General features: G+C 46.7%; 1 protein-coding gene across 6 annotated transcripts in view; it reads left to right on the top strand.

The window, feature by feature from the left end:
- TTLL5 (tubulin tyrosine ligase like 5) overlaps positions 1-14,125 on the top strand; it is a 170,208-nt gene that overhangs the window by 130,573 nt on the left and 25,510 nt on the right. The gene's annotated exons all lie outside the window — the stretch shown is intronic.

Genomic DNA, 14,125 nt, shown 5'->3' on the forward strand with positions numbered 1-14,125 from the left:
TGACCAGGAATAACGGTCACAAGCTGGCAGAGGGAAGGTTTAGGCTAGATATCAGGAGGTGCTACTTCACGGTCAGGGCGGCTAGGATCTGGAACCAACTTCCGAGAGAGGTGGTCCTGGCTCCTACCCTGGGGGTTTTTAAGAGGAGGTTAGATGAATATCTTGCTGGGGTTATTTGACCCCAGTATTGTTTCCTGCCATGGTGGGGGGTCAGACTAGATGATCTACTCAGGTCCCTTCCAACCCTAGAAACTATGAAACTATGGCGTGGGGCCATGTCATCTCACCGTGGCAGTTACAATTGCTCCCCTGCCACCAAATTTCCAGATACATGGAGAGTCTCATGGGCTGGATGACATGGTTCCACAGGCCTGGGTTCGAGCAGCATTGGTATAAAGGAAAAACCTGAGCAGCAAGCGGGGCAGAAAGAGAGGAGACGAGACAGAAGAACTAGAGGAAAGCCTGACAGGTCACGAAGAAAGCCAACTTGGTGCTGAGTCTGTTCAGAAGTTTCAAAAGGAAGAGACTGGCTTTGGGAAGAACCTGGAGGAAGTTCAGGGGGGAGAAAATCCAGGAGGACCAGAGAAGCCATAAGCCCTGTTAACTAGGTGCCTTTCTCTTCAGTTACCTGTACCCTGAGTAAAATCAAGATGTGGCAGGCTAGAGAGGGAGGGACATCTGAGAAGGGCCTGCATGGATGGAGGAGGGAACAGAGGCAGCAGCGTACTTAGGACCAAGGAAAGCTGTTACAGGGCTGAATTATAGAGAACTTTGAAGATAGTGACAAGAATTTGTTACTAAGGATTCAGAGAACAAGATCAACAGACAAGAAAGCAAATTTAGGAGCAGTGTTTTGTATAGCTGAAGGGGAAACAGTGTGTGATACGATCTAACCTGATGGCTGATACTGCTGCTGCACTTGGCAAAGCATATAATAGACCAACAGTGTTTACTTTCTAACTGTTCCATTAGGAGGCTTCTCCTTCCCCATGTGAATTTATCCTGTCTGTTTAGCCCAGCATCTACTAGGTTTAGAGCTTTATGCCCAAATACTTTGCATGGAAAATAGTAAATAAACTAAATTAAAGCAAAAATTACTCCATCTTAGTGGAACAGCCTCCATCAATCCAGCCTGCATCAGAAGGGTAAGACGCAAATCATATTAACGGGCAGCAGGGTAGTCCATGGTCATGGTTCACTTGGTGATTCGTAGACTGATTTTTGCTATAAATACTGAGGTAAATTCCCCTGTAGCTGCTAAATAATTTCTCTTCCTTCTCGTGCCCATCAAAGAGTGGCACGTCCCCAGGTTAGTTGTCACTAAGCTAAGATTCCCTTTTCTCCGTTAATCATTTATATTGCTCTTTACTGACAAACAGGAGGCCATTTAGGATCTCACCCAGATTATGGGACATTCAGATATGAATGCACTAGAATTCTCCCCTCCTTGCTCTAGCACACAAGGCCCCTTTCAGTGCAGGCATCTTTGCTGCCATGTCACATTGGACTTCTGTTTGATTTGCTGCTTTCCTTTCCCTGCTGTCTCTTTCATCCATTTTTGCCTCCAAGCTTTCTCCTTCAGATCTTTATTCTCCAAGTGTTAGCTGCAATTTTCCAAGTTCAGTCAAAATGTTATTTGCTACCCATGAGTCAGATCCTCAGTTTATGTAAAACAGAATAATGGCACTGAAGTCAATGAATTTGAGTTGATTTATACCAGCTGAGGCTTTAGCTCTTGGTTTCTGATCTCATTATTATTAGCATTTTGGTAGCACCCACAATGTGCTGTACACTTCCCAAGCATAATATGACCCAGGCCCTGCCCCAAAGAGCCCACATTTTAGAAAAGAACCCATACACAGAGATGGGAGGAAGGAGAAAGCATCTGGGCAGTTTATCATATACTTGAATACAGCCCCTTATCTGAAGAGTGTACAAGCTCAGAACCACTTGAATATAATCTGTGAATTCCATTTATGTGCTCTCCCTTTTCTAAATTATTAACAAAGTCATTACTTGACTCTGCTTATAGCTCAGTGCAATTATCAGTGCATTTTGTCCCCTTTGTGTCCAGGCATTCAACCTATTTTTAGTTCACATGATTGTCATCTTCAAGCTTATTTGACTCAACTTTATGAATAAGGTTTTATAGGAATTTGTATCAGATACTTTTTAAACATTGAAGAACCTGCCAAATCTTTACACTCTCATTCTATAATTCTATCCAGAAAGACAACTGTTTGTCTGACAAGGTCTAATCTTTATAAACCCTTATTACTGCCTGTGCCTCTTGTCCTTGGAGTTAGTGGTATTTTTTGCTTGCAGCATTTGTTCCATGATTGTACTACGGATGAGTGTTACATACAGGAATGGTAAGTGCCAGGAACATTCTTCTTTTTGTTTTTGAAAATCATTAGTATATCTGCTTTTCTTCAAACTCCTTGGACCTCCTCACTTTAATAGTGAGCAGTCCTGGAAACTTGGTTTCATAGATATTAGCGCTGAAAGGGACACTGCAAGATCATCAGGTCTAGCCCCCTGCCCAAGGTGCAGGAAGTCAGCTGGGGTCAGATCACCCCAGCAAGATAAGCATCCAAGTGTGTCTTAAAAGTATTCAGAGTAGGTGCTTGCACCACTTCCGGGGGATTCTATTCCAGACTCTGGAGACTCGGACAGTAATCTCCCAGTTCCTGCTGCACACCCTTTATATACTTATAGGTTGCCACCAAGTCACCCCTAAGCCTTTGCTTCTCCAGGCAGAAGAGTCCCATGCCTCTCAGGCTCTCCTCATAAGGCCTGTTCTCTTGACCTCTAAGCACATGTATGGCTCTCCTCTGGACTCTCCTAAACTTCTTCTCAGCCTTTCTAAAGTGTGGAGCCCAGAACTGGATGTGGTACTCCAGCTGTGGCCTCATCAAGGCTGAGTAAAGTGAGAGGAAGACATCCTAGATCTTGCTTGAGATGCATTGGTAGATGCAAGCCAGAGTTTTATTTGCTTTGCCAGCTGTGGCATCGCATTGGTGGTTCTGTTCATCTTGTGGGCAATCATTACCGCCAAGTGTTTCAGTCATGTGCTAGTGAGTGTAGCACTGCTGAGCCTATAAGTATGATGTGGGTTTTTTCTCCCGAGGTGGAGCACGTTGCATTTCTCCATGTTGAATGTCATCAGGTTTTGATCTGCCCATCTTGCGAGCCTGTCCAGGTCGGCCTGAATTGCCAGCCTATTCTCTAGCGTGACCGCAGTCCCCTATAATTTGGTGTCAACTGCGAACTTAGCCAGTCTGCTTCTGACACCTGAATCCAGATAATTTATGAACTTATTAAAGAGTAATGGTCTGAGTACTAAGCCCTGGGGGACACCTCTAGTCACGATGTGCCATGTTGACTCTGTTCCATTGACTATTGCTTTCTGGGTCTGACCACAGAGCTAGTTCCCCAGCCTAAGGTTGTTGAGGCCATAGTTCCCCAATTTTACCATGAGGACATCATGGGAGACCAAGTCAAAGACTTTTTTAAAATTTAAATAAATGACCTGAACCTCTTCTCCTTTGTCCAGGTGTTCCGTCACCTGGTTATAGAAGAAAATGAGGTTGATCAGGCAAAACCTACCTGCAACAAGCCATATTGGCTATCTCTCAGAATGCTGCCTTCCATTAGCCTGTAGTTGATGGTTTCTTTGATTTTTTTCCAAGATCTTTCCAGGGATTGAGGTCAAACTGATTGGCCTGTAGTTCCCTGGAGCTTTCTTCTTTCCTTTCTTGAAATTAGGCACCACATTGGCCCTCTTCCAGTTTTCAGGAACCTCTCCCAAGCACTACGAGTTCTCAGATATCCTTGCCATTTATCATGCTATGATGTCAGCCAACTCTCATCACTCTTGGGTGCATTCCATCTGGGTCAGCTGACTTGTGGATGTCCAGTCTCTCAAGCTGTTCCCTCACAATATCTTCACCAGTTATAGGTGTGTGATCGCCCTTATCCTGGTAGTCCTGTGTCTTGTCAGGCAGGATGATCCCCTTGGGCTGGTGGAAAAGTAATCGTTGAGGAGATTAGCTTATTCCTGGGTGTCGGTTGTCAGCTGCCCCATTTGGTTCAGCCAGGGTCCGATGCTGCCTTTGTTTTTTCTGACTTCCCTTGCTTGCAACTTGCTACCACTGTTGAAGGTGTATTGTCAGGAAATTGAAAAACATTGGTATTTTCTAATTAGAAATAATTTTTCTTCAAGTAACTGTTCACAAGCGCATTCCTGACTAGTGGGTATGCCTCAAACTCTGAGCCTGTGACTGTCATGGTCTACCAGGCCACCTGGCCTAGTCGGTAGAGCCAGGTGTGGAGCTGGAGGTTGTAGGGGTAAGGGTCAGATGCTACATGTCAGGAGCCAAAATGCCAAGCCAGGATCAGGAGCTGGAAATCAGAAAACCAATTACTAAGTCCAAAGGAAAATCCATAGGGCAAAATCTAAAAGTAAGTCAAACCAGGGTCAGGAGCCAGGAAGTGGATCTGCAGGGAGAATCCAGAGGCCAGACAGGAGCAAATTGAAAGCAGGGGCAGGATCCAGGGAAGTCAGAGATGTTCCTGGGACAGGAACTGCTGTGACACTGAAGACTGTGTTGTGCAGCAAGGATCAGGTGCTGGTGGAGTTCCTTAAATGCAGCTCCAGAACCTGTCAGAGGAATGGGGCCTGGGAGCCAGCTGGCCTTTATTAGTAGCAACTGGGTCAGTGCATTTAACATGGGCTTCAGGGCAGGAGCTTTACAGAGATTTCTTTCTTAGTATCTCTCATAGAGCAAGATTGGCTCTTCCCCCCCTACTGGTTCTGCACAGAGGACATACAAGGTCATGCACACTTTTTGTTCCTCAGGTTCTCTCAGTTGCCTGGTATGAGAGAGAGTTTGGTAACCAACATCTGTGGCCTGCATTTCTGCTCAGCAATTGTATTTGATCTCATACTACTTTTGTTTTCATTTGATTTATAATTTATTACTTTATTTACCCTTTTCAGTTTCTTTTCCTTGCATTTCTTTTCTCTTCACCTTTTTGGGGAGATAAAGACCAGCTAGACTGACAGCTTGCTGCTCATCCCACCCTCAATTTTTTTGTCAGTGCCAGAAGGCAGTCAACATCTTGGATTGTCAACTGCAGTTTCAGTCCCTTATTGTCATCTTTTGTTGCTTTTTTTTTCTTCCTTTGTTTGCTCAGACTGACTGTAAACTTTGTTTAGTTAGGTCTTAAAAACCTGTAAGGATGGAGATTCTTCAACCTCTCTGGGTAGCCTGTTCAGTGCTTTACTACTCTCCTAGTGAGAGTTTTTCCTAATATCCAATCTAAACTTCCCTTGCAGCAACTTTAAACCATTGTTCCCCATTCTGTTATCTACCACCACTGACACCAGTCTAGCTGAGGGCTGGACAAAAGGGCAGATCCAGCTGGCGTCTGGACTCCATATCCCAGCAGCTCCTGCCTGCGTCTCTGGCCAGTTTCCATGGAGACCCTGTGGCCAGGGCTGGAAACTTGCAGCGATAAGTGTAGTCCGAGGCTGGGACAGAGACACGATCCGCTGCCTGCACGCCCCTGCCCAGGGTGTGCAGGTAGTGGATCACAGTTCTGTCCTGGCTCCAAACCACGCTGTCACCACTACAAGATCCCAGCTTCAGAGCAGCTCAGCCATGCACCCTGCCAGTGCTGGTGGGGCCAGTCTCCATGGAAACCCTGGCCCCACAGCTGCTGGGGTCTCAATGGAAACCAGTTGCAGTAATACAGGAAGCAGCTGCTGGGAAATGCAGTCCACTTTGAGCCCAATCTGGCCCACGGGCCAGACTTTGCCCATCCCTGGTCTAGCTCCATCCTCTTTGAAACCATCCTTCAGGTAGTTGAAGCCTGTTACTAAATTCACCCTCAGTCTTCTCTTCTCCAAATTCAATAACCCCAATTCCCACAGACTGTCCTCATAAGTTCAATGCCACAGCTCCCTAACCATTTTTGTTGCCCTCAGCTGGACTGCCTCCAATTTTGTCCACATCCTTTTGGTAGTGGGGAGTCCAAAACTGGACACAGTACTCCAGATGTAGCTTTACCAGTGCTGAATAGAGGGGAATAATCACTTATTTCGACCTCTTGGCAATGTTCCTACTAATGCAGCCCAGTGTGCCATTAGCCTCCTTCGCAACAAGAGCACACTGTTGACTCATCTTTGCCTTATTGTTCACTATAACTCCCAGGTCCTTTTTTTCAGAGCTGCTTAGCCAGTCAGTCCCCAGCCTCTAGTGGTGCATGGGATTGTTCCATCCTAAGTGCAGGACTTTGCAGTTGTCCTTATTGAACATTGTCAGATTTATTGGTCCAATCCTCCAATTTGTTGAGGTCTCTGTGAATCCAGCATCTGGTTGGAGCAGGACATAAGCTCCCCTCACTCTGGGGGGAGCAGGAACGCTGGCAGCAGCAGGTTGGGGAGGGGGAAATGGGAAGGAAAGGAAGAGGAAAAAGGTATGTGTCAGCACAGAGGGGAAAGCCGGGGGAATTCTTGCCTTTTTCAACACTTAAAAAAAGAATTCTAGGCTTCTGCTCCTGAGGTGTGATCAGAAAAGGAGGGGCAGCCACTGTGCCACCTCTGGATCCAGCCCTAATAAGGGTCTGCATCTTGGCAGTGGTCTTTGGAGTGCCCTGGGCACTGTGTAGACATATTCCAGATTCCACCCTGTAAAATGGGTGTTAAAATCCTGGCCCATCTTCTAGGAAGGTGGTCAAAATTAATTGGCCAAGGTTTTACAGTTCAGTTTATTTCCTAACTAATCAGGGTTAGGATGCTCTAGAGCTGCTTGATATCAGAGTTTATCCCAGGCTCCTGCCCTCCCTAAAGTGGGGCTTGTGAATGCTGAGGGCTCTCCTCCATTTATCTATTATCTCTTCCAAACCATTTCTCTGTGTGGTTGGGCTCCGGCCTCCCCTGCTGTCCTTTTGTTTGCATTGTAACTTCTCCTCCTTTCCTGCCCTGCCCCTGTCGGGTTCACAGCAGGGCCATATGCTTTGTAGCTGAATCCAGAAGCTATGGTCAATGTCAGCCCCCAGTCTCTTCATCCTTGGCTGGAAAGTAGCCAAGATCTCAACACAGCAAGGAGACAAAGGCTTTTCGGAAGTTTGTTGTCCCCAAGAAAAACAGATCTGACCTTTCTTTAGGCAGGTCTCAGTCCAGTCTCTGATCAGACTGAGCTGCAGGCATCAGTATTTGCCCTTCCAGTATGGTGACTGACCTCCTCACTTGAATATATTAGGGGAAGAATCAGGGACTGTAGAGTAAAAGGTCTGCAAATTCCAGGAGTCTTAGGATTTTAACAACAAGGAAAAAGTTCTTTGAAACAGCCCTGTGCATGACATTACATGAGGCATGGTAGAAAGGAGTGAGTAACAAGAGGAGGGTGTAGTGATTGATGAGTCCCCATTGCTACCCTGATAATGTGGTGTGCCTTCAGCCGCAATGGACTACACCAGAAGTGGAGCTTTACTGTGTTCACCCAGGCTTTTCCAGTTATCTCTGGGGGTTATTCTTTCTCTGAGTGTTGGGATCAAGGAGGAGCTTCAGGAAAGGGAGAGGTTAAGGGAGACTGGAAAGCTCGGGGGATCTTAGTGAACTGTTGTAGGGGAAGAGGCCTGTTTTGGTTCTTGCATTCCCCTTTTTCCCCAGAGTTCTGCCTGTCAGAAATTGCTTCCCACACACAAATGCCCTGCCATTAGCCAGAGAATTGCGGGGGAGAGGGGCTTTTCTTGCCTTTTATGCTGGCATTTAGCCAGCCCACAGACTGTGGTTTACTGTGGAGCCCACTCTGTGGCTTATATGTTCTTCCCCTGAGAGAGAAACTTAGAACAAATGCAACAAAAAGCCCGCTTATGCCCAGGTCATACCAGAGGACTGGCTGGCGCTTACCCATTCACCTCATCTTTCACAACTGCCTCCTCACCACTAAGCCAGATGGTTGCAGTTTCACCAGTCTGAACTAGGAAAACAAATAAACTGTACCAAGGAAAGGCAGAACAGAGTTTCAGGCAGGTTTTCACTTCCTTAAAGCAGAAGTGCTCAACCTCTGGCCCATGGGCCAGATCTAGCCCACAATGACATGTCAATCTGACCCCTGGGTCTCCCCATAGGCCTGTAAATGTGGCAGTGGTGGCAGCATTAATTGCCACGCCCCTACTGCCAAACCTCTTGACCTGTGTGGAACCCCATGGGCCCTGTGCACTGGTGTGTAGCGGGACCAGTGTGTTGAGGCCACTCTGGCCATATCTGGCACACAGGGATGGAGCAGTGTGCCAGATCACACATGTGGATCAACCCCGGTCATGGGGTCTGGCCCACAGACTGGCTCCATGCCACTCATTTGGCCTACAGGACTGTAGAGTTGAGTGTCACTGTCCTAAGGAGTTGGGTACTGCTTTGAATCCCAGCTGCCCTCAATGCAGAGAACCATTCACATCCTTTGTCATTTTTAGCCTTTGTGTTCACACTTGTACTTTACCCCTTCTCCCAGACTTTTAGCATCCTCTCCCTTTATGAATAGGAACTCTCTTTCCCAACATACTTTCAAAGCTAATCACGAGGTGAAATCTTCTTTCATGCCCCTTTAGGTTCTTTTTTACTGGTGAAAGTACTTAAAAGCCTCTTATTATCATAAAGACTAAAGAAGAGTTAAGGGAACCAGTCTTGTAGCATCTTCCCTTTAACTGCTCCTTTTCTTGAAGCTCCGTTTTGATCTGAGCTTCCAGTGAAAAAATAACCGTCAGTGGTAACTGAAGAGAAGCCTGGCTGAAGGTAGTTACAGTTGAGAGCCCATCATCTTTGCCCTCCCCTACTAATCTGCATTGTGCCACTGTACCAAAGAACTTATTTGCATTTCTAGATCTAACTCTCACTTCCTTCAAGTAGGTGTTGTTTTCCACCAAACCTCCATATACATGCACACACACATGCACTCATGCATACATTCAGTAAGGGCTAAATGGTAGGCCCTTTCACTTCTCAGTTCCTCTCAGCTGCCTGGCAGAGTTGAAGCAACTTCTCATCAGCTAGCTGTTGGCATAACTACACTTAGATCATCCCTGACCAGTGGATCTTCTTTTTTAACATCTCCAGTGATGAAAAGTCCACCCACAGGCTATTTCATTTCCTCACTATTCTAACAGTGAAGTTTTCCCTGATATTCAGTCTAAACTTACTTTGCTGGAGTTTCAGATTACTGGTCTATGCCCTCCTCTGTGCCATAAGAGAGAGAGGTGCTTTCCCTCTTCCCTTTTACGACAGTCCTTCAGGTATTTGAAGACTGCTGTCTTGTCCCCTCCTAAGTGCCTTTTCCACAAGTTGAACATGCCTAGCTACTTCAGCCTCTCTTCATATGATTTGCCTTCCACGCCCTTTATGAGTTTTGTTGCCTGCCTCTAGACCCTCTCTAACTTCTCCAAATTCTTTTCAAAGTATCGAGCCCAGAACTGCACACTATACTTCAAATGAGGCCTAACAAGTGCTGAGTAGAGTAGACCCCCTGTGTAGTGTACCTAATGATGCATTAGGTGCAAGATTCCCAAGTCCATTTCCATAGTGCTGCTATCCAGCAGGGCCTTCCCCCCATTTTACATCTGTGTTTTCTAATATTCCTCCCAAGCTGTAGCACCGTGTATTGGTCTGCATTGAACTTCATCCTGTCAGCTGTAGCCCAACTTTCCAATTTGTTGAGATCCTTCTGAATTGCGCTCCTGCCTCTAATTTCCACATGAGATGTTTTTACTGTTTCAGGGTATCACAGGAGCCTGAGATGCATGACCTTTGCCCCTCAATTAAACCCAGGACAAGGAAGGAATAAGAGATCAAGCAGTGCATGTTCATTCTGGGCAAGTCCTTTTGGTTGTCTCCAAACCCCAGCACTGTTATAATGCCCCAGCACTGACTTCTCAAGGTGCCCTGAGGCACTCCCAACCCTGACTCTAAGTCAGTCTCTCTGTTCCAGTTGCTGTGGGCTTCCTCATCACAGTCATCAGGGAAACAATCATACACAGCACTGTGATTCCAGTATTCACCCAGTTGGAGTTGGCTTTCATATCTTCCCTGGCCCATGGAGTCTTAACACCCTCTTCCATAGGCAGAATTGCCCCAGTGTGTTCCAGTTGTTTAGTCACATCCCTCCTTCTTCCTTCAGGCACATGAGTATCTCCTTTTTTCCATTTAATGGGATGGTCCTGTTACCCTGGCTATTCATTCCCTTGAGAAGAAAGTTGCCTACCTCCTCAGGCACTGGTGCTTTCTCTGTCCCTTCAGCAAAGGAACTTGGAGGCTTCCCAGATCTCCTCAGATGCATGGCACAGGGTCTCAACCTCTCTCCATGGGAAACTTAAAACACCCATGCATTCATTGATTTTTACCCTAACTATACCCTTTAGCTCTTCCAGTTAACAAGGCTATTTTGCAGACAGCTGACAATTTCATAGTATCTGCCTTCCTCTCAGTCTGGACTGATGAGCCACAGGCATGATCAGAGATGACTGTGTTACTGAGACCACCACTCTTCACTCCCCAAATCTCCCCTCACTGTCTCTTTTCAGAGACCATTCTTATGACAGGCTTCTTCAGCAAGTGTTGTCACCGTTACCTTTGTGGTTCAGTGTGCCCCAGCCATGCATATTTTCTTATTCCAAAAAGAAAAGGAGGATCAAGACTGATCCTGAACTTGAGAAGTGTGATTGGATAGATCTGTAAGTTCAAGTTTGAGTGGTCATACTTGCAGACATTATTCCATTTCTGCAACAAGGAGACTGGCTAGGCATCTCTTGACCTACCAGGCACTTATTTTCACATTGTCATCCATCCTTCCTATGGGTGGCACCTACATTTTCTTACTGCCCAGGACCATAATCAATATGGGGTTCTCCATCTTAGCCTTTCTTCTGTCCTGGGAATCTTTGTGAAAGATCTTGTAGTAGCTGTGGATCTCACGAAGCTGGGGATTGTAGTCTTTTCTCATTTTCTCACCTGGACAGCTAGCTGATAAAACTCCCTACAACAATTTGTATCTGCCAATGGCTGAATAACCACAGAGCTTTTTTATTTACTGGGTGCCAGGGTAAACTACGGAAAAGGAACCTGAATGCCAATTCAGTCTCTGCACCTCGTAGGAGATACCTTGGACACAACAGTCTAGGCACTTCTGCCATAGGAGTGCTTCTCCTATGGTGCAGTCCCTATGAGGAGGCTGATCCTTCAGCTGAAAGAGCACATAAAGGCCTTAATAAAATCATACATCTCCCTCCTCAGCCACATGGCAGCTTGTACCTTTGTGGTGCCACATACCTGGCTACACTTCAGAGGGTTGCAGGCCTAGCTACAGTTAATCCTCCAAAGCAGCTATTGCTTAGGGATAAAAATGACAGTTCCTGCCAAAGTCCTACACCATTGACCCTTTCAGCCTTGGTCACCCATGACCTCTGGTGAGAGGTGCCTCCCAAAGTAGTTAGAGTCAACTATCTTCATGTCCAGAGGCTTGCTCCAGGGCAGGTCTCAATAAGGGCACCCTTTCAGATACCTTGGTGAAAAGGGCCCCCTATCCCCCTAGCCCCAGTCATTGCATGAGTCATCACAAAGGTACAGCAAGACCAGGTCCAAGTTACTTGATAGCATCAATCTGGCCTAGAATGCCCTGGTTTTGGGACCTTCTGCACCTGTCAGTGTGGGATTGCATTCTTTGCCTGTGCTTCCCAACCTGTACTTTCAGGACAACAGTAGAATACCCCATCCCGATCTCCATTCACTCTGTCTGACTTTCTGGATGCTAGATAGTTCTAACACCTAGAGAGCTTTTGTTTCACTCCTATTAGGAATGTCGAAATGCATATAGTAGGAAAACTTCCATGATGTAAAACTACCTGGCAAAGTGGTCTATGTTACCTTAAATTTGCCATTGTTAGGAGTTTTCCCCATTGCTATCATCGGTCTTGAATATTCTACTTGTTGAAACTCAGGATTGTTGAGCTGTCCATCGGTTAAGGCAAATCTGTCCAACTGGTGGCCTGTGGGCTGCATCTGACCCATAATAGGTTAACATGCAGCCTGCAGACTCTTGCTTGCTTGCCACTCCCCCTATTGCTTCTGCTGCTGTGTGTTCTTTGGGGTAGGGCAGCAGAGAAGGAAAGGATCCCATGAGCTTGCTGTCCATGCAGTGTGGGGGAAGGAGGGGGGGATCCTTGCCCTGGCGACGTAGCAGGAGTCCCAAGGAAACCATGTGGTGTGCAGCCCTCATGGCATGGGGCCCAAAAGTTGGACAGCCCTGAATTTAAGATTCACTTGGTGACGATCTCTACCCATCGGTCCCTAGTCAAGGGCCCAGGTAGTTTTCTCCCACCCTGTCCCACTGAAATTTCCAAAACAGCTGGCAAAGGCCTTTCCATGTGTCAGAGACCAGTTCCTGAATCTGTTCTTTATGGCATTGATGTGCCCTATCATTTGAGTCAATAGCATCCTGCTCATTCCAACTTCTGTTTATGAGGGTGACCTTCCTGGTGGGATTCACTTCTGCTGGCTGAATTAGTGAGATAAAAACCCCAATGGTGGGTCCAGTATACACAACCTTCTGTCCAGCCATGGTCGTCCCCCATACCCAGCCCAAATTCCTGCTGAAGGTTGATTGAGCTCCACCTTGGCCAGCAGTCTTTTGCCTAAAGCTGCACAATTCAGGATCTTGAGACTACCTTTGACAAATTGGATATGTGAAGAGAGCTTGGATCTGTTGTCTTTTTGGAACCTTTAGAAGGTCCCTTGCCTGCTTGTGGCCATAGCTGAGAGATCCATAGCTGGCGAAGAGAATCAAACACTGGCATGCATCTACTGATGCATCTCAAGCAAAACCTAAGGATGTCATCCTCCTGGTCTGCTTGGCCTTGGTGAGACTGCAGCTGGAGTACTGCATCCAGTTCTGGGAATCGCACTTCAGGAATGATGTGGAGAAGCTCGAGAGAGTCCAAAGGAGGGCCATGCACATGATTAGAGGTCTAGAGAGCAGGTCATACGAGGATAGGCTGAAAGACTTGGGACTGTTCAGCCTGGAGAAGAGAAGACTTAGAGGGGACTTGGTGGCAGCCTAAAAGTATATTAGGAATGTACATCAGGGCCTGGGGGAACATCTGTTCGCCAAGGCACCCCAGGGGAATAATGGGCACAAATTGATTGAAGATCGCTTCAAATTGGACATAAGGAAAAACTTCTTTACAAGTCAAGTGCTGAGGGTCTGAAACAGACTGCCCCCAGAGGTGGTAGTCACCCAGCTTGGTGATCTTCAAAAAATGTCTAGACTCCCATGTTGCTGGAGTTAGCTGAGCCCAGCAGTCTTTCCTGCCCGAGTGCAAGGGGACTAGACCCAATGATTTTGTGAGGTCCCTTCCAGCCCTTAACATGTATGAATCTATGAATCCACAGGGTTAGCTGTTTCTTCCCAGAGACTCCAGCTGGATTTTCATTTATCTTAACTGGCAAAAGTAAACCAGTCTGATGTGATTCTAGCAGGGCTTAGGCTATCTCTGCTCCCTCCTTCTGAGGGGATCTCCAGGCCAGACCTTTGCAAAGCAGCATTTTGGAGGTTGGCCTTTGCTGTAACTCAGGGGTATTCAACTTTCTGGGGTCAGTGTACACCTGGCAGCTGGACATGGAGCAGTGTACCCCCAGTGGCACTCCGTACTTGCCTGCCCATGTGTACCCCGTAGGACCTTCTCAAGTACCCCTAGGGGTACGCATACCCCCAGTTAACATCCTCTGTTGTAACTAATCATTATGCATGGGCTGGGGTGGTGTGGTTGCTAAGGCACATGGTTAACAGGTCACAAGTTCAAGGCCATAGCAGAAATATCCAAAACGAGACGTTGCAGCCTTGTTGGATTCCAACCAATCTGCGGATTCTGCTAAATACCTTGTGACAAGGACACGAAAAAGGAAGGAAGCACTGTGCAGTTATGGAAGCCTCCTGAAATGACACTGGCTTTGATAGAGCAGGAGATTCCAAATCCCATTTCCAGGTGTTGTGGATATTATTCTGGATTCGTGTGTGTGTGTGTGTGTGTGTGTGTGTGTGTGTGTGTGTGTGTGTGTGTGTGTGTGTGTGTG

This window comes from Crocodylus porosus, unplaced genomic scaffold, assembly GCF_001723895.1.
Source record: "Crocodylus porosus isolate Cpor-Errol unplaced genomic scaffold, CroPor_comp1, whole genome shotgun sequence".
In the NCBI taxonomy this organism is placed as follows: domain Eukaryota; kingdom Metazoa; phylum Chordata; order Crocodylia; family Crocodylidae; genus Crocodylus; species Crocodylus porosus.